Consider the following 27075-nt stretch of genomic DNA (forward strand, 5'->3'; position numbering starts at 1 on the left):
TTCAGAAGCAAGCAGCTGATAAGCCCTTTGGAGAAGTCATCCTTCAGAGGCAGCTGGCCTCCAGGCATGGACAGGACCCACGACCTTGTTTTCCAACTGCTCTGAGCCATGGACCTCGTGGCAGGGAATAAACATTTGCCAGGACTATGTCATCTTGTACTACTTGGACCGACCACAAAGAATCTCAGAGGAAAGGGTCTACGGCCACAACGCTGCCAAGACCCAGCCCAGCCCAATATGAATAATTCCTAACACCTTATGAGTGCGCATAACCCTCCTAGATAATCTATAAATATGTATAATTTCTTTGTCTCAACTTTCCTACAAAAACTCCCTTTTCAATATTCTTGGGGAGGTCCGAAATTTCTCATCTATATGAATCATTTGTTCTCCTGGAAAACTGTGCTAAAAAGGTTTACAAGTAGTCTTGGAGAATACATTAAATTCAGAATACCAGGCCAATGAATAAAGTATCATCTCAAGATGGTTGTCCTTTTAAACCCACAGTTTTGATTTTTGGGAGACCATACCTGTCTCCCAGAAGACTTACAAATACACACACTTTACAAGACCATATTTTGGGGGCTTAAAAAGGAAATAGAGTGATTTTATCCTCAATACAAAAACGAAAGCACCTATTGAATTACATTCTTAGGGAATTCTAATTTATTAATCTGTGTGTTGGAAGCAAAGTTGTCACATGATTGAGGTCAGTCAGTTGTCTGAAGGAGTTAATTTTTTATCTTTCAGTCCCTACATATCAGTGAGCTCTGAAAACAGTATTGCTAACTAGTACTTTTAAATGTTTCCTATGTTCCGGTTTCTAGTCCAAGTTCTTTCAATCAATTCATTTCATCCTCAGGATAACCTGGTGAGGTATGCGTCTTGGTGCCCCTATTTTACTGATTGCACAGAGAGGCTCAGAAACATCACCAAGATCACACAGTTAGAATGGGCAGAGCCAAGTTACTAAACCAATTAACCTGGCATTAGCAGACATGCTTTCGACTATGTGATACTGATGCTCAAGTTTGTGGGCCAAAATCAGAACTTTTAAAAGTGCTATATAGCATAGTTTGAAAAAAAAATCTGTCCGAATTATTTCATGAAACTTCTACTTCTGATTTATATAGAGAAAAATATAAGTAAAATAATAGTGCATATACTCTCCTGTGATATAAAACGGCTTTGCTACAATGGCCTTTGTTAAAAGAAGTTTAACAGGCTATTTTATTGTCTATTAAAAATGATAATAAAAGGAATTCTTACATTAAATAGATGGTCTTGGTCATTTTTACAAAACAGTGACTAAATATATATATGTGAATATATTTAAATTTTGTAAGTATAATTTACAGATTTTTAAAAGAAAATTTTCATTGTGAATTAGTATGGTTTTATCTTTCAGATAATCAATTTTGTATTCAACAACTTAGAACTACTTATTGACTCTCAATAGTTTGCCTTGCTCCCTGATTAATTTCTCTTCTTCCTCTTGTAGAATACTATCTTCTTCTCTTTCACCTCTTTAACACCTGCCTACACTCCAGTTTATTCCTCCCTGGCCCCTTCTCATTCCCTTGACCATCAAATCAAAGTTTGTTTCTTTTGGTATGAAAATTGGGTTTTGGATTTTCCTTTAGAAATGCATACTATCCCAATTTGTGTATGTATCAATGTTTATTTATACATTCATCCACAGATAGGGTTTGTTTTTTCTAGCTTGTTGCTACTGTGAATAGTGCTGAGATGAATATGGGTGAATTGAATGAATATCTATTTGTGCTTTGGCTCTTTAAGTGACAGTTTTATAAATGCATTCACTCTGTTTTTCTTTCTAGAATATTTTTCTCTAAAGTAGAAACTAATATTTTCTATTCCTTAAGTAGAATTCCTTAAATATTCCTTAAATACCAGAATTAAATTTAGGATGAAACAAGTACTAAATTAATTTTAAAAATATTCATGGAATATAATATTTATTTAAAATTATACTGGGCCCAAACCACAATATAATTCTTAAATGTAAATGCGTAAGGATATTTCACTTCTTATGTAAATCCTTTTCTAGTGGATGTGGGTTGGAAATTGATTTTTGTGATTTAGATATATTAATTGGACTTAACCAGAGGCACTACATTAAAGGGGTACCCAAGTCAACATTTCATGTAATGAAGCACAATTATATTCATGGTACTTTTTTCAAAAGGCTTCTTCATACAGAGTGTGAAGTGGAGTCAAAGCACAAAAGCTCCTGTCCATCACTTATTGACTCACTGCCACGGAGTCAGTGCTGACTCCTAGCGACTCCCTGGGGGTTTCCGAGACCGTAACTGTTTATGAGAGTAGAAAGCCGTCTTTCTCCTCTGGGCTGCTGGTAGTTTTGAACTGCCAACCATTTGGATAGCAGCCGTATGTGAAACTACTACCCCACCAGGGCTTCATAAGGTGGAAAGGAATAGAATGGAAGAAGGTTCTCCAGGAGTCAAATCATAGAAATCATTACAGAATGTGTGTTTTCACTTCTCTGTTTTAAGGATCTGGGGTTCCACTTGACCTGAACCAACTTCTCCCATGGACAGGCTTCCTTCTCCTAAAGCAGTGGTTTTCAAAGTGGGGGCTCTGGACTACAAGCCTCCACATCCTTTGCTAGAAACTTGTTATGAAAGTGTATTATTGTGCCACGCCAGGGTCAAGAACTCTGGGGATGGGGAGCCCCATATGGTGAGAGGGAGTCCTCTAGTTGAGGCTGGTACCCACACACTCTAGTATGGCCCACAGTGAGAGCCCAAGTCCTGCTACTGTACTTCATGTTTCAGTGAAAACACCTTCATGGCTCCACATGCTCTAGCGGTCTCCTCTAGACTTTCCCACCTCTGTTCATGACAATTCTAACTTAAACCTGGCTGAATCATTTCTGACTCTTGTTTATGCCTGGCAACCACATTTTTACAGCTCTACCTTCGAAATAAAATCTATGAACCATATATTTCTCCCCATTTGAATAGATAGTACCCTGGTCAAAGTCACTATCACCTTTCACGTAAATTATTATAACAGCTTCATAAATGATTCTGCCCTTTCTGTGCTACAGATTATGCTGACTATAAGAGCTGGAATCATTGCATTAAAATGCAGGTCAGATTACTTTCCTATTGTCTGCTACATCCTTCAATAATGCTCTAACTTTCTTACAGGGAAAACCTGTTTAAAGGTGTTTTTAAAAGGCCTTTTAAAAAGTCTACAAAGACATACATCAGCTGACTCTATATAATATTTTACTGTCTGATATGCCAAATATTTAATTAATTATTTTGATATATCTGAAACCATAGATAGCACAATTTCCAATTCAACAATTTTCAGATGTACAATCCAGTATCACGAATTACATGAGTTACATTATGCAACCTTTGCAAATATATGTTGCCAAATTTTCCGTCACCATAAAAATCTAATGTTCCTTACTCAATGATGCCCACTTTCCCCCCACTCTTGTCCTTGGCAACCTCTAAATCTGATCTCTGCACTTGTGTATTCTAAATATTTCACACAAGTGAAATCAAACAGTATATGATGTTTGTGATAGATTCAACTCAGCACGAAATGTTCATGGTGATGAACCTTGAAATGCAGGCTGTAGACTACACCAGACCTCACTGCCAGCTCCCATCAAGAATGGAAGCTCCCTGAGAACAGGGACTTGGTTTGTGTTGGGTGCTGTACTCCCAGAAGCTGGCACAGGCTCTTGCCCACGGAGGCCCTGAAGAAACAGAACTGAACAGGGAGCATGTCAGCTCTTCAAGGACACCCTTGGCATTGCATTGGAAAGAACATTCCTCATTGAACCTCCGGGGCTTCCCGATATTTATTGAGTTTAACAAGACTAAAGAATGCTAGAAAGCTGAGATGCTGGGGATTTTGACTTCTGTGAATGCAGTGCATTCTTTCTGTAACTGCATTTACACAGCTCAATAATAGTATAAAAGAAAGGGATATTTACTGTGACATCAGAACAAACCTTTTCAGAAATTACAATGCTGGAAACTAAAGTCGCCGGTCAAATAGGTCAGAGGTTTGGATCTTTGGGTCCTACCATGAGAGACTGTCTTTCCTGGGTCTCTGGATGTGAATGGTCCAACAAGGCTGCACAGTCATGTGTAGTGGACTGTTCGCTCACACCCTCTCCTTGCTTTTCTTTCGAGAGGTAAAATGGATAGTCATAGCCAACACCAAACCATATTCTGGGTGAGATCTTACCCTCAAAATCGCAACAGGCAACATTTTAGAGGGAACACATCCTGCATGAGCTAAAGGTTTCATGTGACCATCGCAGACCGTCTCACCTATGGTATCCTGGTGAGCTAGCTCTTCACACACTGCTTTCCAAGGTGGTGACATTGGAGATAAACAATAACACTTATAACAACTTTCGAGTAGATATTGGAACCAGAATCCAAATATGAGAGGGATGACTTCAAAGGAGAAAAGAAATAGACATAAAGGCAGTGTGGTTTATAATAGAACCAAAATGCAAACTAAATGAGAAGCAATTAAAGGAAGAGGAGAGTCAAGTTAGGGGTAGAACAATGACTAACACTGGCTACCTGCCATTGAGGAGATCATGGTTGCCAGTCTAGGGGCTGGTTCGCCAGATTTAGCGAGCTACCTGGAAAGAACGCCAGAGAACTATCTCAGAGCAAAGGGACTGACCAGAGCAGGAGGAGCACCATCAGGAGGACCCGCTCTTCCTGTTGCTCCAGGGCAGCTAGTACAATAAATAAATGCCAGTGATGCTTACTTAGCTACTTGGGTGATGTTTTATAACGAGCAGGGGCATTTTTACACAGTCTTTCAGGATAATATTTGACATTTTGTGATACTAAAGAGATGTGAGGAGTTCTGGTGGCCCAGAGGTTAAGCATTCAGCTGTTAACCAAACGGTGGGAATTTTGAACAAACTGGTAGGTTTTTCCGGAGGAGGAAAATGTGGCTGTTGCTGTCAGCACGCAGCCTTGGGCATCCTATGGAGCCATTCTTTTCTGCTCCATGGGCTCCCTGGGTTGGAGTGGATGTCAAGGTACCCAACCACAATGAGTTATGAAGGTGAAGATGTATCACTCAACCAGAGACCACGGCATAGATAAGAGACACAGATATCTAAGACAAATTTGATGCTGTCATGTATTTATATGACTTAGGTATTGGGAGTTAAGATGACGCAAATTGAATATAATCTATAAAATATTGGATTCTTCAACAATTTTGAAGCTCAGATCGAGAAAGAAAAACTGCTGAAATTCATCGGTGGGATCGTTCAATGCAACGTGAAAACGAGGGAAGGAAACAAACGTTCTAACAGTACTGGCTCAGTTCACCACATGGGCATACATACCGCAGATTAAACATATGTATCACATCAATGCGATATACATACTGTGGCTACACAAGAAATGCAGGTGGAAGTATAAGCATTTAGTGAGAAAGAATACGATCCATGCAACATCTGCTCAAATGATTCAGAAAGAAACTGGAATAAAAGCAGGTAAGTGAAAATAAACTTCTACTACGAGGGTTCAGGAGCTCTGATGGCATGGTGGTTATTCATTGGGTTGTAATCTGCAAGGTCTGCAGTTCAAAACCACCAGTGGCTCTTCAGGAGACAGACAGGGCTTTCTACTCTCGGAAACTCACAGGGGAACGTCTACCCTATCCCATAGTGTCACTGTGAGTAGGTATTGACTTGATGGCAGTGAGTTTTCATTTGAGGGTTTCAGTTTACACATGCACAGATTTATTCCAAATAAAACATGTTTAAAAGACTCTGATTGTGCGTGGCTGCAGGCAAGTGTTCTCAATTATGCACGTGTCAGAGGCTGATTAGCTGCTTTCCAAATAAGGGTCCAATCAAAACAGCCACCTCTAAGGGGATATGCTTAGTCCAACCCACTGCCATTGAGTTGATGCAGACGCCTAATGTTCTCAATTCTGTAAATCATGATAGGAGCCGATTGTTCATTTTCTCCCGTGGGGTGACTGGTAGATTTTAGCTGCTGATCTTTTAGGTAGCTGCTCAATAGTGCCACTAGGTTTATATATGCATGTATACACAAGTGTGTGTGTGTGTGTGTGTGTGTGTGTGTGTGTTACTATGGACGGGATAACAAAATGAGTAAAAAGATAACATACATGAAAAGTTTTGTCACATATATTGGTCTATGGGGGTGCAAATTTAGGTATCTTTGAAATCATTAAAAAATAACAAGCAAAATTAAAAAAATAAAATTGTCAAGGATTTCATCTTGCTTGAATCTATAGTTGACTCATTGCACTGGGCAAATCTGTTCCACAAGATCGCGTTAACATGTGGGAGAGCAAGGATGTCATTTTGAGGTGTACTGTGAACTGTGCTTGGCCCAAGCCATGGTATTATCAGTGCTCTCATCTGCTTGTGGGAGAAAAAAGGTGAACTATAAATGGTACCCACTGAAGAAGAATAGAGACATCTGAATTGGGGGCTGGCAAAGAACTTTTAAGGTTTCATGGATTGCTAGAAGGACAAACACATCTGTCTTAGAAGTACAGCCAGAATGCTCTTTAGAAGAGAGAATGGCGAGACTTCATCTCACCAACTTTGAACATGTTAGGAGCAGAGCCAAACGGTGGCTGGGAAAGGTCACCACACTTAGTCAAGTAGAAAGGCAGCCAAGAAGAGGAAGAGTCTCAGGGAGAGGATAGGCTGAGGCATAAGAACCACTGTGAAGGTGGCCCGGGCCGGGGCCATGCTGTTGTGCATCACGCTGTTAGGAGCCAGGGCCCACTCAAGGGCACCCCACCACAGCAACAGAAATGGTCCTTGGCAAGCTCATATTTAGGAATAATAATGGCGCATACATGAATAATTATCTGTGTCCCCAGGAGATCCTTGGAGGGCAGTTTATTTTTATGTGAGGGCACACTAAGCGATTCACCTCAGTCTCAATCACTTCCTTGCTCTGCCCTCCTTTCTTTCATCTTCCTTTCTTTTAAATTCATGTGATGCTTACTCATGCGTGTTCTTCACCCTGAGTGCCAACCATTCCAACATCAAAGGAAATATCAGGCCAAATTAACCAACACATTGTAACTACAGGGGCTCCTGACCTATGGGCCCCTCAGAATGTTGGGATGAGCTCTCCAACAAACATTCTGAGCTTTGCCTACATCACACGATTGCTCAGTCCCTGTCCACAACCAGGAGGAGACATGCAAAAGGACCAATGTGAAACCTTTCTACTGTAATGCTTACTGCCCCTTCTCAAGTATCACCATCAGACTAAGTAAAGGTGTCAAACCATGTGGAGTGAAGGCTGTCCCGGAAGTGGCTGGAATGGCAATTCCTTTCATTGCTTTTCCTCTCCTGTCAAAGAACAGTGGCCTCTTCCTCTCAGAAGAATCAATCTTTCCTTAGTCAAAGCCACTTGATGTGCTGGAGGAAAGAGCAATGGTATTCTTGTATGTGTGGGGCCAACAACACGGAGGCCCCGCAGAGGATCTTGCATCTGGGTTCTCACAGTCATACCATTGCTCTCCACTTCCGCCCACACAGGATCTTTTCTTCCCTTTTCGCCCCCTCCTTCCTTAGCCTGCCCCTACCCCAGCTTGTCCAATTAACCCTTAGTCATCTCTCAGCTTTCCATGTGATTTGTCCCTCTTTGAAAACTCTGTTCTTCCAAAGAATTAGGTAATGTGCCAATGTATTCTATCTTGGCACCTTTTTGCTTTTTGGCTGCAGCTATGTGGAAGCTGATTTAGAATTCTACTTTTCATGGTGTCCCCAATGTCTAATGTAACATTTTTCACTCAAACAATGAGAAAGACACAATCAAACCGAAGCCAAATCTGATGCATGGTGGCCCCATCTGTTAAATGCTCTGTGGGATTTTCTGGGCCAAAATCTTGATGGGAGCAGATAGCAGGGGCTATCTTCCATGCTGACACTGAGTGGGTGTGAATGGCCAACCTTTAGGTTAAGCATGGGCTGTTAGTACCACAAAGGAAGAGTAGTCACCTAATACTTACTGAATACATAATTTTAGAATTTATGGAGCACATATGTCAGGTCTTGTGCTAAGTATTTTTCATCTATTAATCTTTACATTGTCTTCTGAGCCTACTATTCCTTTTCTAAAATCATTTTACTTGGGGCTCAAACAACTCCCATCACAATTCATCCATCCATTGGGTGAAGCACATTTGTACATTTGTTGCATAATTTTCAAAATATTTTCTCTTTACTTGAGCCCTTGGTATCAGCTCCTCATTTCTTTCCCTCCCTCTCCCACCCTCCCTCCCTCATGAACCCTTGAAAATTTATAAATTATTATTATTTTTTCATGTCTTTCACTAATCGATGTCTCCCTTCACCCACTTTCCTGTTGTCCAGCCCCCTGGAAGGGGTTTTTTGTAGATCATTGTGATTGGTTCCCTCTTTGTCCCCCACCTTCCCCGTACCTTCCTGGTATTGCTACTCTCATTATTGGTCCTGAGGGATTTACCTGTCCTGGGTTCCCTGTGTTTCCAGTTCTTATCTGTACCCATGTATGTGCTCTAGTCTAGCCAGACTAAGAGAGACTAGCAGAAAGGGCTGAGAATCTATTTCTAAAAATTAGCCCATGCAAATTCTATTAGTCATAACAGAATATTGTCTCATATGATGCTGGAAGATGAACTGCTTAGGTCAGAAAGCACTTAAAAAACACAGCAACTGCAACAATTAACTCAAGCAAGCCAATAAATGATTACATATAAGGGGCAGGACCACATGGCATTTCATTCTAATATACTTTTAGATATGCCGTGATTCTAATTCTACATGAGTGCAATTAAGAACAACAATAAATGAATACTGGTGGAATATAATAGATCTAATACAGTAAAGTATATCATATCATTTAAGAACGCTTATTCACTTAAAATCATTCTTAGATGTTTATGGTAGTTATAGAATTGTCAAATTAAGGATTAAGCATGTAGAGGTGGAGTCTAACCTCAATCAGGTCATAGCCAATGAAGCTTCTGTGTGAGCATAGCCTTCCCTAAGGATTCTGGGAATCCCGGTATTTCCTCCTTGGAGGTGGGAGACTCTCTGATCATACCCTGGGAGACACAGCAGCTGACAAGACACATGGACCCACCCTGATGCAGCCCTGGGTGCTGGAGAAGCCATGCAGAGACCCCTGCAGTGCTGAGCTGTTTCCAATGTCACTGGATCCAAAGATTTTCTACCCACTGACTATGATCTTCTACATTCGGTGTCATTGCATGTGTTTTGTGAGTCTGAAGAGGACTTTATATATTGGTATCAGACATATGGGCTAATATTGGACTTATGGACTTGATGTGGACTGGGCTGGGATGTTTTATCAATGTTCAATTGCTCTTGTATATAAATCTCTTTCTTATATACATATGTGTGCCTGTGGTTCTGTTTCTCTAGTCTACCCAGACTAACAATATTTTTCCATGTAATATGTATATTATAAATCCCTGGGTAGCACAAATGGTTGGAACTCCATTATTAACCTAAAGGATAGTAATTTAAACCCAAAATGACCTGCTTCTCTCTCTCTTACAGCCAGCCAACCTTATGGAATCATCAGTTAGTTCTACCATAGAATAGAGGCAATGGATTGGATTTGCTGTGTGTCCATTATAACCAAAATAAAACCAATATAACCAAAGTAAAAGGTTCTTTGAAAAGAACCAAATACATTTTTAAAAGCTCAGTCAGGTAAATTTCTTATTCATTCTGATTCAGCACACGTGCCATTCTCAGGCGAGACTTCCTTGGCAGACAATGCTGTGGTGCTCCATGATGACAATTGCATTTTCAATCCCTTTCCATGTAACCAACTTTGGGAATTGGTACCATGTGAAGAAAAACTTTTGGAATAACCTTCACAAGCTGTAAATGTTTAAAATTCAAAGCAAAAATCTGGCCTTTTCTTTTTAGACATGAAGCATACATTAGATATGGAATAGACATTACAAGACAAATGGAATGCTGATCGCAAATCTGAGTTCAATGCTGTTAACATGCAGTAATTTGATATTAAAGTTTTAATGGCAGTCATAATAATTATGAGTTATCTTTGACAGCAAAGGCAGACTTCACATAACTCAAAGAGGATAACTGAGTTATTTTTTTTAATTAATGACATATTTTCAGTATATAAAATAAAAGGAAAATATTCATTCTTTTCACATTTTTTTGAAAAGAACAATGCTCTATTTAAGGGAAAGCTCTGAGTAATTAGAAATATTAACAAGTGAGCCTGGGCTCTTAGGCTGAGGGTTTTACTTCTCAGTATTATTATTTTTTATTCATTTTTTAACTCATGAAAAATCATAGTTGATATTATGGGAGGCAATTTAATTATTCCCACTTTAATATAGCAGTAAACTGAGCTTCAAAGAGTGACATTAACCTGTATCATACAACAATAAGCAAAACAGAGACTAGAATCCAGACAATATGTGTCTTGTTTTCTTGGAAATGCATTGAGTACTGTCTTTCTGTACTTCCTTTATAGGTAACTTTAACTAATATTCATTTAATAGCAAGAAGAGTATATTTAATATTATAAAAATGACTAATGTGCTTTCTCCGTTATTTATTATGTGGGTGACTCAAATCTTCCAAGTCTACCGCTCAAAGATCTGAACATTCCTAAGGTCAAAGCTGTCCTGAAAATCTATATGCCAATATTGATTACTTTTCACAACAGTCAAAAGATGGAAGCAAATATAATGTCCATCAACAGATTAAAGTGTAACAAAATACGGTACATACACACAATGGAATTATATTCAGCTACAAAGAGAAATGAAGTACTGGTGCATGCCAAGATATATGAGGATGAACCTTGAAAATGCTATGCTGAGCAACAGGAGAGATATTGTATGATCTCACTTATTAAAACTAAGCAAAGATTATTAATGGTAACTAAGGTTGCGAGGGAGGGGAAAGGAAAGTTTTGGCTTGGGGAGCATTGAATTGATATAAATGGCGATGGAATAATTTATAAACAGGTTAGAAGGGTTGCACAATTTGAAGAGTGGAATCCATGTCACTGTTCGCGTAGCAATCATTGACTGAGCATTTGTTACGTTAGGCATATTTTCACCACAATGTACAAAGAACAAAACCAAACCTACAAAGCAAACTATTTTGCTTCACCCATCACTGGCCTTCTTTAGTATCACTTGGATTCCAGAGCTACATTTTCTCTTTGTTTCTAGTGGCATTGGATTGAGTTGTTCCAATCGTGGGGTAACGGGACGAATTGAGCCTGGAGGACTTCTGTACACATGAGGCTTTGCTGCCCTCGTGTCTCTTGGCACTGTCAGTATGCCCCACAATTGCAATATCGAATGACATCACCACCTTGTGTTTGGAGAATCATGTTTACTCTTTGAGTACTCTCAAATGTATTCTAAATTATGGCCTTCACTCCCCTGCAAATTATGTAAGATAAATTTATTGAAGAAACTGTGACACAGAGAAATGACTCATTGTTTTTAAAGATTATTTCAACCTAGATACAATGCCTTAAATTGTTTAAGCTCAGAGTGGCTTTTTTCAAAGCTAATAATGCCACCAGAGGGACCCTTGTAAAGTGGTGGATTATCCATTTGGCTGCTAAGTGCAAGGTCAGCAGTTTGAAACCACCAGCTGCTCCTTGGGAGAAAGATGGGGCTTTCTAATCCCATAAACAGTTACAGTCTCAGAAACCCACGGGGATAGTTCTAGCCTGTCCTATAGCTCACTATGTGTCACAATTGGTTCGATGGCAATGAGAATGCCACTTGATAGTCACTACTTGCTAAAAAGAAGAATCTCTAAATCTCTACAAATACTGTACACATCTTTACGTATTGTCTGCTTTTAGCCAAGATCCATCCGTAAGCATTGATATCTCTTATTCTGTCTTCTGAATCCGCTTTGAATGTCTGTCAGTTTCATATCATTGTACTGCTGCAACTGTTATTGGATGAACTTCAGAAAAAATTCTGCTTGCATGCAATATTAATGATATTTTTAAATGATGTCAGCCTTCTGTTGGGTCACCATTCTTTGGAATGGGTACACATGCAGATTTCTTCCGCCGTACTACACATGTAGATTTCTTCCGGCGTAGGTGAATGAGTGCTTCCGGTGCTTCAGCTTGTTGGAACATTTCAATTGGTATTCTGTCAATTTCATGCTTTCGGCTCATGCCTTCAGTGCAACTTAGAATTCTTCCTTAAAAACCACTGGTTCTTGATCACATGCTATCTCTTGAAATGGTGGAATGTCAACTAGTTCTTTCTGGTACTGTGACTCTATGTATTCAGTTCTTCTCCTAATGCTTCCCATGACGTTCAATATTTTGTCCATCGACTATTTAGTATTGCAACTCTAGGCTTTATTTCTATTTCCAATCCTTTCAGATGAAAATATGCTGAGTGTGTTATTTTTGGTGTCTAACTCCAGGACTTTGTACATTTCATTCTATTTTCCTTTGTCTTCTCACTCTGCCTTTTGAAATTTCTGAATTTCAGCTCTTTTATTTCCTCATTTCTTCCATTTGCTTCAACTGCTCTATGGTCAAGAGCCAGTTTCAGTCTCTTCTGATGTCCACTTTGATCTCAGAAATGAATCTACGTCTGCTTGTTTTCCTTTGCCCCCTGTTAGAGACACTTAGACTGATGCTTGGCTGATGGGCAATAAATCTGAGGGCTTCTAAGATTGTGCCCCTTCTCTTTTTCTTTCTTTATTTAAAAAAAAAAACTGTGCGTTAGCTCTTATTTCTTGATATACATCCATTTTATTTTCCCTTTTTGTTTGCAGAATATAATACATACAAAGGAGCTCTAGTGGTGTAGTGGTCTGGGATCCAATGGTCAGCAGTTCTAACCCACCAGTAAACAATTATACTCTTGGAAACCCACAAGAGGTCGCTATGAGTCATCATTGATTCAATGGCAGTGTGTGTGTGTGTGTTTGTGTGTGTGTGTGTGTGTGTGTGTGTGTGTGTGTGTGAGAGAGAGAGAGAGAGAAAGTGCAACTTAGAATCTTATTAATGTGTTGTATTTTTCTAAAGATTTTTGAAAGAGAGAGAGAGACATCCTATGCAATTGGGCAGCCCATCTAATCAAATCAGTAATAGTATTGCATTCACCACCCCCCAGATGCGGTTCTTTGTTACTCATTTTTTTCACCTCCTCACTATCCCCCCTTGCTTTCCTATACCTGTTCCTATTCTTATCCTATTCCTATGCCCCTCTTTCTGTCTCTCAACCCGCGCCTCCTTTAGTCTTTAAAGTCTTATTATCTTTTGTTGTGAAAACCACTTTTATTTTATAATAACAGTGTCAGAAATTATCTTTATGATATTGACTAACTGCTGTGCATAGTGTTCTCTAATTTTGTTCATATCTTACATGTTTGACAAACTCATTGTTTTTTGAAGGGTGAATCATTTGTTTATCCATGATCTAAAATCAGAGTTTTGTTTCTTTTCTTTTTTTTTTTTGCCTACTATGCCAGACATTTGTGTATCTGTCCTTTCATGTTTTGGTCATTATTTCTTTAAAGTATATACCAGGTAGAGAGATTTCAATATCATAAGGTATTTGTATTTGCACTTGTTTAAGGAAGTCCCATAGAGATTTTCACAGTGGTTATACAATTTTACAATCCCACCAGCAATGTGAATGGTCCAATCTATCCACATCCTCCCTAGCATGTATTATTTTCCGATTAAAAAGAAATTTTTGCCAAGAGTGTCCATGTGAGATGGCATCTCGTTTTAATTTGTATTTCTCTTTTGACTAATAAACACTAGCATTTCTTCATATGGTTGTTGGCAGCTTAATGCCATCTTCAATTAGTTGTTTATTCATGTTTTGTGCCCATTTTTAATTGGGCTATTTGTATTTTTCTTATTAATGTGTTGTATTTTTCTAAAGATTTTTGAAATTAGTTATTTTATCTGATATGCCATTGCTAAATATTTCCCCACAATTTGTGGGTTCTTTTTCCTCTTTTGATGAAATCTTTTGATATCCATAGATATCTTATTTTTGGAAGGTCCCAGTCCTCCATTTTTTCTCCTACTTGTGGGTCTTTTTCATTATGTTCAGTAGTGTGTTTATTCCTGGAAATGTATTCAGAGCCTTTAAGTAATGGTTCTAGTGCTTTATTTAGGTCTTAAGTCCATCTTTAGTTTATTTTTGCACATAGTGTTGAGATATGGCTCTTAATTCATTTATTTGCAGGTGGAGATTCATTAGTTTTTAGCATCACTTATTAAAAAGGCTATCCCTTTCCCCACTGAATATGTTTTTGTCCTTTGTCAAAGATCAGGTGTCTGTATATACTTGATTGTATTTCTGGATTCTCAATTCAAATCAATTGCTCTTCATGCATATCTTTCTCTGAATACAAAGCTGTTTGTTTACAGTAGCTATAAGTTACTGTTGATGGGTGTTGAAGTAGTTAGTTTATTTTGCCAACCTGGCCGATAAACACATGTGGGGTTAATTGAAGGGCAGAGGGATAAATGGCTTGGTAAGCCTAACCTTTCTTGTTCTCGGGTCTCTTGCTTTGTGATGGTTGGACAAGGGTGCAGCTGCCAAGGCTCACTTCCTACAAGACATCCCTAAGGAGAAGCCACTTGGACCTACCCCGATGCAGCCCTGGGTGCTGGAGCACCCATGTGGAGACCCCTGCCAGCGCTGAGATGCTTACACATTCACTGATCTGGCTTTCCTCCTGCCATCGGCATCAATGTGTGTGTTTTGTGAGATGGAGGAGGACTTTGAGGATTGGTGTCAGACGTGGGTTAATGTTGGACTTATGGGTTTGGGCAGCACTGGGTTGGGATGTTTTCATGATGTGCACTTAACCTTTATATAAAATTCTCTCTTATACATATGAATTTCTGTGGATTTGTTTCGCTAATGTACCCAGACTAACAAGGTGTCATGGAGTCAGTTCCCAGCGTCCCGACCTTATGTCCAACAGAATAAAACACTGCCTGGCTCTGCTCCATCCTCACAGTTGTTCTATGCTTTAGCCAATTGTTGCAGCCACAATTTCAAATCATCTCCTTGAGGACTTCTTTTTTGCTGCTCTTCTACTTTACCAAGCATGATGGCCGTCTCCAGGGACTGTTCTTTCCTGATAACATGTCCAAAATATGTAAGACAAAGTTGTGTTATCTTTACCTCTAAAGAGTACTCTGGTCATACTTCTCCCAAGACAGATTTGTTTATCATGTAGGCAGTCCATGGTACTTTAAAATTTCTTATCCAGCACCACAATTCAAATATATTGATTCTTTCTGGTCTTCCTTATTCAATGTATAACTTTCACATGCACATGAGGGAATTGAAAATAAGATGGTGTGAGTCAGGTGCACCTTAGTCCTTAGAGTACCATCCTTGCTTTTCTAGACTAGAAGAGGTCTCGTGCAAGAGATTTACCTCGTGCAACTCATCTTTTGATCTCGTGACTGCTGCTTCGATGAGCACTGATTGTGGATGCAAGCAGACAGAATCAGTGACAAGTTCAAGCTTTTCTCCATTTATCATGTTGTTACCTGAAATTGTTAAGGTTTGTTGTGCCAACCTGGCTGAAAAACACATGTGGGATTAATTGAAGGGCGGAGATATAAATGACTCAGTGACCCTCGCCCTTTTGGTTCACCGGTCTCTTGTTCTCTGATGGTCGGACCAGTGTGCGGTTGCCTTAGCTGGCAAGGCTCACTTCCTGCGAGACATCCCTGAGGAGAAGCCTCATGGACTTATCCCAATGCAGCCCTGGGTGCTGGAGCAGCCGTGTGGAAACCCCTGCCAGCGATGAGATGCTTACACCACCACTGGATTCAAAGACTTTCTACCCACTGGCCCCGTGATCCTCCTGCATATGGCATCATTGTGTGTGTTTCGTGAGTTTGAGGAGGACTGTGTAGATAGATGCCGGACATATGGGCTAAGTCAGACTTACTGGCTTAGACTGTGTAGATAGGTGTTGGGCATATGGGCTAAGTCAGACTTATAGGCTAAGTCAGACTTATAGGCTTATAGGAATGCTTTCTGAATGTACACTTACCCTACATATAAAACTCTCTCTTATACATCTATGAGTTTATGTGGATTTGTTTCTCTAGTTTACCCAGACTAACACATTATCCATTGGATGAGTTGTGAGAATTTTGGTCTTCTCTACATTGAGTTGTAATCCTCGTGGAAGGCTGTTACCATCCTTAATCTTCATCATTAAGTGCTTTAAGACCTCTTCACTTTCAGCAAGCAAGATCTGCTGACATGTGTCATCAGCATGTCTCAGGTTGTTAATAAATCTTCCTCCAAATGCTCCTCCTGAAGCTGTGTTCTTCTTCATATTGGCCCGCTTCTTTGCTGATTTGCTCAGCAGACACATTGAATAAGTATGGGGAGAGGATACAACCCATCACATACCTTTCTTGATTTTAAACCATGCAGTAGTTCCTTGTCCTCTAGTTCGCACAACTGCCTCTTAATCCTTGGCTATATAATAGATTTTAAAATCTAAAAGTGAAAGGTCTCCTACTTTTGTTTGCTTTCTGTTAGTGTTTTGTTCATCTTGGGTTTCTTTACTTTTCATATAAATTTGATGCTTAGTTTCTCCATTTCTTTGAAGAATTGTGTTGGGATTTGGATCAAAATTGCCATGAATTTATGCAGTGTTTCTGGTAATTTTGTCATTTTCACTGTAATTAGCCTTCTTATCTAGAAACATGGAACATTGTTCCTTTCACATAAGGGAACATTTTTCCCTTCTGGTTTCTTATAGAAATGTTTTATAGTTTTCTTTGCATTAGTGTTCTGTTTCTCTAAGATTTATTTGTAGATTCTAATGTTTGGATGGTTATTCTAAATGTATTGTTCTTTTAATTTCCTTTTCAGTGTCATTTTGTTGGATATGCAAGAATCCAACTGATGTCTGTATATTGATTTTATAGCCTCCTGTATTGTCAAAATTGGTTCCAACAATTTTTAAATGAAATATTTGAGGTTTTCTGTATACAGAGGTGTATTATCTGCAAAAAAAGAGTTTTGCTTCTTCCGTGCCAATATGCATGCCTTTCATATCTTTATTCATGTCTTACAACTCTGGCTACGACTTTCAGTGCTATCTGTATTAAAGAAGAGTGGTGATAAAGGGGATACCTGGTTCCCATTCGAAGGAGGAATGTTTTAGATTTTTCTCTATTAAATGAGATGTTGGCTGTTGATTTCATAAGTATGGCCTTTATTATGTTGACAAATTTCCCTTCTATTTCTTTTTCATTGTTTTTCTCAAGAACAGATGTTGAATTTTATCAATTGTCTTTTCTGTATTGATTGATATAATCCTATCATTCTTAGTCTTTATTTTCTTTTTGTGGTAGATTACACTGATTGATTTCCTAATATTACACCATCCTTCCGTAACTGATATGAATCCCACTTGATCATATATTTTTTCAATGCTTAGTTGAATTCTGTTAGCTAGAATTTTGTTGGCAATCTTGGTATATATATATATATTCACTATGGATATTGGTCTATAATTTTCCATTTTAGTGACTTTTTTGGCCTAGCTTTGGTCCTAGGCTTATACTTACTTCACAAAACGAGTTTGGTATTGTATTTTCTATTTAGATAATAAAATAGTTCATGTAGGATTGCTGCTAGCTTTTCCTTAAATGTTTGGTTGAATTCCTCAATAAAACCATCTGGTCCCAGATTTTCTGATGTTGGGAGTTTTTAAATTACCAGATCTATTTCTTCATATGTTACAGAAAGTTGAGACTTTCTACATTAAGCTGCATTAATTTAGGTATGCAATGAGTGTCCAGAAGTTAATCAACTTTTTTCTGTTTTAAGTTTTTCTAACTGCAATTGTTAATAAAATGGTGTGATTCCTTTTAGCATATCAGTTTGCTCTATTTAATATCACCCATTTAATTTTTATTCATTTACCCTTTCTCTTTATTTTTATTTTTTAGGTTTGCTAATAGTTTATCAATTTTACTAATCTTTTAAAGAACCAACTTCGTGTTGCTGATTTTTTCAATTCCCTGATTCATTCCTTTCTGCTCCAGTCTTTATTATTTCTTCTGGTATCTGAGGGTTTGTTTTTCTGGTCTTGTTCCTTGTTATAGTTTATGTGTTAAGGTATTTACTTAAATTTTTTTCTGCATTTTTTTTTCCATTTTATTTTCTGCCTTTTTTGATGTGTGACCTTATTACTATAAACTCCCCTCTGAGTAGTGCTTTGACCATATCCCAGAGATTTTTGGTATGATGTATTTTCATTCTTATTTGTTTCTCAATGTTTTTATGATTATGTTCTTTCTTTCTTCAGTTAACCAATGGTCTTTTTTTTTTTTTTAATTTTTTTTCTTAACCAATGGTCTTTAAGTAAAGTGTTGTTCAACTCTTATTTGATGTGTTAGGGGTGATCATCTTGTGGTAGATTTATACTTTTATAGTTTTGTGATCTGAAAAAAATGGCTTGTATTATCTCAATATTTTTTAATTTATAAATGCTTTATGGCTGAAAATGTGATCTATTTTTTAATATGTTTCACGTGCACTAGGAAAAAATGTAGATTTTCATTTTGTTGGGTGAAGTGTTCTGTGCATGTCTGAGATCAAGTTGATTGTATTGTTTAGTTCTTCGATACCTCTATTGACTTTTTTTTTATTTGATTGATATTTGCTCAAAAGTGATCTTTTGAAGTCTCCTAGTATTATTTTGTTATGATCTATTTGCCTCTTCATTTTTATTATAATTTGATGAATGGATTTTGTAGTCCTTTCATCTGGTTTATAGATAGTACTTATAGTTGTGGTTCCTTGTTCAGATGATATAATGATGATATAATGACCTTCTTTGTCTCTCATTATGGCTTTTATTATGATGTGCATTTTTTAGAAATTAATACCAGTGTTCTTCCTTTCTTTTGATTGCTGCTAGTGATATGTATTCCTATTCTTTGATTTTTAGTGCATATTTATCTTTATATCTAAGATTTGTTTCTTGTGAGCAGCATGTAAAAGGCTTGTGTTTTCTTATCCATTCTGTTAGTCTTTGTCTTTTCCTGGTTACTTCAATCCATTTACATTCAATGTCATTGCTAAGTTGTTTGTTGCCAACATTATGTTTTATATGTTCATGGTAATTTTTTGTACTATATCCTTTTTGTTTATAATTTCCTTGTCAATAACCCTTTCCTGTTATTTTTTGGTTTTGTTTTACTGCTTAACATGATTATATGAATTATCTTTTTGATTTGCTGAAGGTTTAACTTTTTCTTCAAGTATCATTTATTTTTTGTGGTTTTCTTTCCAAATTCAAAAGCTTACTGTTTTTGTTTTTTTTTTATGAACAATGATCTTTTCTTTCATTCTCATATTTTTAATGGCCTTTGCTTTCTTCAGAGCCATGGTGGCATCGTGGTTATGAGTTGGGCTGCTAACTGCAAGGTCAGCAATTCTAAGCCACCCTCTGTGTGAGAAAGACAAGGTTTTCTTCTCTCATAAAGAGTTTCAGTCTCAGAAACACATAGGGGCAGTTCTACTCTGTGAGGTGGCACTGACTCGATGTAGTGAGTTTGGTTTCTTCATTTATGATGTTTTTGATATCATCCCAAGCGCATACATTATTCTGTCATTAGTGCACAATGCATCAAGTCTATTTTGGAGATGTTCGTGAATTTGAGTGGAACATACTCCAGGTTGTATTTTGACTCCCATAGACTTGTATTAATTTTCTTCAACTTCACCTTGAACATACATATGAACAATTGATAGTCTGTTCTCCAGTCAGCCCTTAGTCTCATCTTGGCTGTATTTGCAATTAAGAAGTCATTGGTCTTGCAAAATTTGATCTCCATCTTCATTTCTATCACTAAGTCAATATTTTTCACCTATTGTTCCTTCCTCTTTGTTTCCAACTTTTGTATTATAACTACCAATAAGTATCAATATATTTTGATTGTATGCCTGATCAATTTCAGGATGAAGATGTTGGTATAATTTTTAATTTCTTCATCATTAACTTTAGTGGTTTGGTGCATAAATTTGAATAATAATTTTATTTACACGGTTTCCTTGTATTCAGATAGAAACCATCCTATCACAAACAACATTGTACTCCAAGACAGATGTTGAAATGTCCTTTTTGATGATGAATGTGATGCTATTCCTCTTGAATTTGCCATTTCCAGCATAGTAAACCATATGATTGATTCAAAATGACCTATATAAATTCATTTCAGCTGACTAATGCCTAAAATGCTGATCTCTATGTGTTTTATTTAATTTGTGATGAATTCAATTTTCCTAGGTTTATTCTTTGTACATTCCAAGTTGTAATTATTAATATATATGTGCAGCTATTTCTTCTCATTTTGAGTTTTGCTACCATAAGCCAATGGAGGTCTTGAAGACTTTACTCCATCTATGCCATTGTGCCCATTGTGTGCCTTCTACTTTGAGAAGGCAACAACTCCTCAGTTATATTAAAGTGTCGTATATAGTGCCAGAGGATGAATACCTCTGGCACTATATACGACAATGCTGCACTTAGTTTCAGGAGGTTTTTATAGGCTAATGCCTCAGAAGGGGACATACTATTCCTTCTTAATAGTCTGTTCTTAGAATAGAAGCTCTGCTGAAACCTGCTCACCTTGAGTGACTCTGGTGGTATGAAATATTAGTGACATAGCTTTCCAGCATCATAGCAAAATTTAAGCCACAACAGTACAAGAAATGGATATGTGAGTGACTGATGTGTGTTGTAGTGACTTTTGATAGTCCTAGGAGCACTGACTGTGCGCTTCCTTGATTCTTACATGGTAATACCAAGAAGTACCTTCACGTGTGTATGTGTACACATTTGTATATGTGTGTGAGGAAGGGAAAAAACAAAAACTAGAACAAAGGTAGCAGAAAGTCAATGCAAAATACTCATTCTTTTTATAGTCTTAAAGCTGGATGAAATTCTTGAGTCACCCAAGAAGAGTGGTTCGGGAAGAAAAGAGAAGAAATATGAATGATGGCCCATTTATGTACAATGAGGCACTCCATATATTTTAAGAAACACAAAAGGGGGAAAAACACGAGAAAACTCTAAAGTATTCTCTAAAAGGTTGCAAATCATTGAATTAGAATTACACAGATACTTACAAGTTTGGTGTCTCACAAAAACTCACTACCAAGAAGTTAATGCTGACTCACTGTATTAGTGCAGGTTGACTAGAGAAACAAATCGAGGGACACTCATATTTGTATAAGAAAGAGGATCATATCAAAGTGTAATTTTATATTAAGAAAACATCCCAGCCCAGTCCATATCAAGTCCATAAGGCAGCTATTAGTCCAGATGTCTGATACCAGTCTATAAATTCCTCTTCAGACTCATACAACACTTATAATGATGCCAAATGTATGAAGATCACAGGCCAGTGGGTGGAAAGTCTTGTGGATCCGGTGACAGTGGAAGCATCTCAGTGCTGGCATTGGTCTCCACATGGCTCTTACAGCTCCAGGACTCTGGCTGCAATCAGCATAGCTCCATGTGGCTTGTCAACAGAATGGGAAGCAGAGAGAGAATGTGTCCCATCTCCAGGTAAGTAGACAGGAGTTCCCAGAATCCTCAGGAAAAGACCATGCCCACACAAATGCATCACTGGCTATGATCTGATTAACAGGCTAGACTCCACTCCTTCACTTAAGTTGACAGGAGATTTTGTAACTGCCACACTCACAGTTACCCTATAGGACAGAGTAGAACTGCCTCAGTGAGTTTCTGAAACGAGTCTTTACATCAGAAGAAAGCCCCATCTTCTGTGGAGTGACTGGTGGTTTTGAACTGTGGACCTTCTGGTTAGCAGCCCAACACATAACCACTACACTACCAGAACTCCTAAAGGTTGACCTAAATATAAACTCATTGCCATTGGCAGACTGTAACTTACAGTAATTGTGTAAGGACAGACTAGAACAGCTCCATAATGTTTCCAAGGTTCCTTATGGAAGTGGACTGCCGCCACATCTTTCTCTCATGGAATGGATGTATGGGGTATGAACTACCCACATTTCAGTAAGCATTCAAGTGCTTTCTCTACCTCTCCTCTAGGGCTTCTTAGATCTAGATACAATTTAATAATCTCTAAATGCTATTTATGTGAGTTATATCACAACTTTTCAAATGCACTAAAAAAAGCAGAGCATATATTTTATTTATTTTTTAAAATGCACATGCACATTGTTCCCAAGCTATTTATAGGAAAATATTCATGTATTAAGCTAAAATGAATGCATCTCTACTGAGTTTTGAAAAGTTATAGCTGTCTAATAAGTATGCATGTCCTAATTTATTGTATAGGCCGATGTAAATTTCACCAGCTATCCTTAGAGTACTTTATTGTATGAATTAGTGAACAGCTCAGGATTGCATTTCAGACTCTGCAAGCTGATGAAATTGGCTGTGTACTGAACAGTAACGAACCTACTTTCTTTGTTGAAATTTTTGTTAGAGCATAAAAAGAAAATTACCTTGTCTCCTAACCTTGTATTCTAGATTTTTCAGATGGATAACTGTAATATATTTCAAGACTCTGAGGCTTTCTTAGCATATTTGGCTACTGTGTGCATTGGTTTAATTTTCACTCTACATTTATCAAGACAAAAGTAATGCTCTAATTTTCTTCATAAAGCTATACTTTACTAACTTATAAAGTATAGATTATGCTTTAAATGTACTTTTAAAAATTATACATATCATGGAGAGGAAGTTGGAGAAGGAAAATATGGGATGATGGGATATAAAAATAGGGTTTACCTACTAATAGCAAGAGGATAGATATAATAAAAATCCGAGCTGAGATACAGGAGAGGGAAAACAAGCAAACTATGGAAAAAATTAATGCCACTAGAAGTTGGTTCTTTGAAAGAATTAACAGAATTGATAGACCACTGGCAAATCTAACTAAAGAAAGGAAGGAACAAACGACATTAGCAAGGATGAGGGATCAAACAGGGGACATTACAACAGACCCTAATGAAGTCAAAAGGATAATTACACAATACTATGAAGGTCTACACTCTAACAAACTCAACAATTTGGAAGACATGGACAAATATTTGGAAACACAATCCCTCCCTAGACTATCCCAGATGGATGTCAAGAACCTCAACAGACCCATAGCAATAAAAGAAATAGACAAGGTAATCAAGGGATTACCAACAAAAAAATCCCCTCGGGCCACATGGCTTCACACGAGAATTCTACTAAGCATTCAGGGAAGAACTGAGACCAATCCTATACAAACTATTCCAGAACATAGAAAAAGACAGAAAACTCCCAAAGTCTTTCTATGAAGCTAGTATCACTCTGATACCTAAAGTGGGCAAAGATACCACAAGAATCGAAAACTACAGACCAATATCCCTAATGAACATTGATGCAAAAATCCTTAACAAAATACTGGCCAATAGAATACAAAAGCATATTAAAAAAATAATTCACCATGACCAGGATTCATACCAGGGATGCAGGGATGGTTCAACATATGAAAGACCATCGGCATTATTTGCCACATTGGCAGGAAAAATGATAAGAACCACATGATAATATTGATAGATGCGGAAAAAGCATTCTACAGTATCCCACGTGCATTCTTGTTTAAGACACACAAGAAGATAGGAATAGAAGGAAAATTCCCCAATATTATACGAGCCATATATGAAAAACCAATAGCTAACGTGGTAGTTAACGGAGAAAAGACAAAAACAATTCCACTGAAAAAGGGGACCAGACAAGGATGCCTCTTGTCTCCACTCCTATTTAACATCGTACTGGAGGTCCTAACTAACAATATAAGACAAAGGAAAGATATTAAAGGTATTTAGCTGGGGAAGGAAGAGGTGAAATTATCATTATTTGCAGATGATATGATCCTATATATCGAAGATCCCTTAAACTCCACAAGCGGAGTGCTGGAAGCAATAGAGGAATATGGCAGAGTGGCAAGATACAAAATCAACAAACAGAAGTCTATTGGACTGCTCTACATATCAGACAAGATCACAGAAGAGACGATTAAAAAGGTAGTATCCTTTACAATAGTCACGCACAAATTGAAATACCTAGGGATTCACCTGACTAAAAAAATGAAAGATTTGTATGAGGAAAATTATAAAACACTACTACAAGAAATGAAGTGTGATCTCAACATTTGGAAGAATATCCCATGCTCGTGGATTGGCAGACTCGATATAGTAAAGACGTTAGTTCTGCCCAAGACACTATATAAGTTCAATGCTATCCAGATATGAATACTACCATCCTTCTTCAAAGAATTGGAAAAACAGATTACCAACTTCATATGGAGGGGAAAGAAGCCCAGAATTAGCAGAGAACTCCTCAAGGAGAAGGACAAAGTGGGAAGGCTTGCTCTACCTGACTTTAGCATGTGATACTATATGGCCACAGTAGTCAAAACAGTGTGGTACAGGTATAACGACAGATATTCAGACCAATGGAAAAGAGCTGAAGACCCAGAAATAAAAACATCAGTATAAAGGCAACTGATCTTTGATAAGGGCCCCCAAAAATATTAAATGGGAAGCATATGCCATCTTCAATAAATGGTGCTGGAAAAAATGGATGTCAACCTGCAGAAAAACAAAGCAAGACCCTTACCTCACTCCATGCACAAGAATAAACTCAAGGTGGATCCCAGACCTTGAGATAAAACTCCAAACAATTAGGGCCATTAATGAGGGAACTGGGACAAACCTGAGAACCTTGGCACAGGGAATACATAGGCTATCAGATATACGGAAGGATACAAACACAAAGGAGTCACAAATAGACAAGTGGGATATACTGAAGATAAGACACCTGTGTACATTGAAAGAATTCACCAAGTGAGTAATAAGAGAGTCCACCAACTGGGAAAACATCTTTAGCAATGACACATCAGATAAAGGCCTTATTACAAAAATCTACAATACTTTGCAAGCTTCCAATAAAAGAAAAACTCATTGCCCACTGAGGAGGTGGGCAAAGGACCTGAAAAGATGTTTCACAGAGTCTGAAATCCGAATGGTTAATAAACATATGAGAAAATGTTCCCAATCATTAGCCATAAGAGAAATGCAAATCAAAACAACTATGAGATACCACCTAACACCCTCAAAGATAGCCCAATTCAAAAAAATCAGAAAGCAACAAGTGTTGGAGGGGCTGTGGTGAGATAGGAATGCTCATCCACTGCTGGTGGACCTGTAATATGTACAGCCACTATGGAAATCAATTTGAAGATTCCTAAAACAGATGGAAATTGAGCTACCATACGACCCAGCAATCCCCCTACTGGACATATACCCAGAAGAGGCAAGAAACAAACCATGACCAGACATCTGTGCTCCAATGTTCATTGCAGCACAGTTCACAATCACAAGGAATTCGAAACAACCCAAATTTCCATCAAGAGACAAGTGGATTAAAAAACTTTGGTACATACATACAATGGTGTACTATGCATTGCTAAAAAGCAGTGATGAATACATGAAGCATATCACCGCATGGGAAGAACTGGAGGAAGTTATGCTAAATGAAGTAAGCCAAGCACAAGAGGACAAGTATAACATGAGTCCACTGAGGTGTATATATATAAAAAACAGAAAAGTAAATGCAAAAGGGGCACAAGGAAAAAGCTACTATATACAAATACTCCATGGGTGAGGTCCAGGTAGTATGGCAGGGGCCAGACCAAATCTAGGGGGTACATATGGTAGCCAACTAAAAAGGGGGGGAGGGAGAAAAGGGGGGAAAAAGATGTTTGGCTGCGGAACAGGGCACTGACCCACCCAAGGGGAGGGTATTGTTTGTGTCATCACAGGAAAAGAGGGACCAGACCTAAAGCCAGTGCCAGATGAATGCAGTGTGCCAGCAAGGAGTGGGGAGCCTGTGGAGGGGCCTGAATGCTCAGCCCCCATACCAGCTACGTGGACAACTCCCCCCCCGAAGAATTTACTTTAGAGGACATCACTGAAGCTGAAGCTAGGGGAGCAGGGCATTTGTGATCAGAGCACATGGGAGCAAATGAAGGGGAAGCAAGAGAGAGTGGAGCACATCCTGGCCCACCAGGCCTGGAGGACGATATCGCTCTGAACAATCAATGCCAGAGTAGATCATATGGTTGATCCCACTATGAGACACACTGTCCCTTGCTGGCCCAGGGCCCTAAGGGGGACATCACTGGAGACTCAGTGTTGGAACTGGCCCGGACTGACTCCGTGACACCATGGCAAACCACTAAAGGCATGTGGCAGAGCAACCATGGGAGCAGAGCAGGGAGCCCCCGAGGGAGTACAAAGGACAGACTCGGGGGCCAGAGCATGACACCCCATCCGACCTGACTGAAGGACATGCCTAGAGATAAAAAATCAGACCTTGATCTAATTACAGGTTTTTGTTTCTTTTTAAATTTTTTTGTCTTTTAATTAATTTATTCTTTTATGGGTCATTGGTTTTCCTTTTTGTAGTCATCACTGTATTCTCATTTGTTGCCTATCTTGCTATGGATTGATTTTGGGTGCATATTATTATCTCTAGAGATCTATCTAGATAAGATAGGCTGGAAGAATAGTCTGAAGGAGAAAACAAGGAGACCAATGGTTCTGGGGGGACATGGGAGAAGGGGAGGTGGGGGTAAGGAGGTGGTGCTGACCAACCCAGGGACAGGGGAGCAACAAGGGATCCAAAATCAGTGGCAAGGAGGGTGTGAAGGGCCTGGTAGGGATTCAGCAAGGGCAATGTAACTGAGGGAAATTTCTGAAACCCAAATGAAGGCTAAGCATGATAGTGGGACAAGAGGAAAGTAAAAGGAAATAGAGGAAAGAACTAGGTGACAAAGGGTATTTATAGCGGTCTAAATACTGGCACGTGCATATGTAAATATATTTATCTAGGAGGGTGGGGAAATAGACCTACGTGCATAT

At 38.4% G+C, this 27075-nt stretch overlaps 1 protein-coding gene across 1 annotated transcript in view; it reads right to left on the reverse strand.

Moving 5' to 3' along the window:
• THSD7B (thrombospondin type 1 domain containing 7B) overlaps nt 1-27075 on the reverse strand; it is a 936033-nt gene that overhangs the window by 60095 nt on the left and 848863 nt on the right. The gene's annotated exons all lie outside the window — the stretch shown is intronic.

Source organism: Echinops telfairi, unplaced genomic scaffold (assembly GCF_000313985.2).
Source record: "Echinops telfairi isolate 266 unplaced genomic scaffold, ASM31398v2 ScPeMD7_4;HRSCAF=17, whole genome shotgun sequence".
NCBI classification, from domain to species: domain Eukaryota; kingdom Metazoa; phylum Chordata; class Mammalia; order Afrosoricida; family Tenrecidae; genus Echinops; species Echinops telfairi.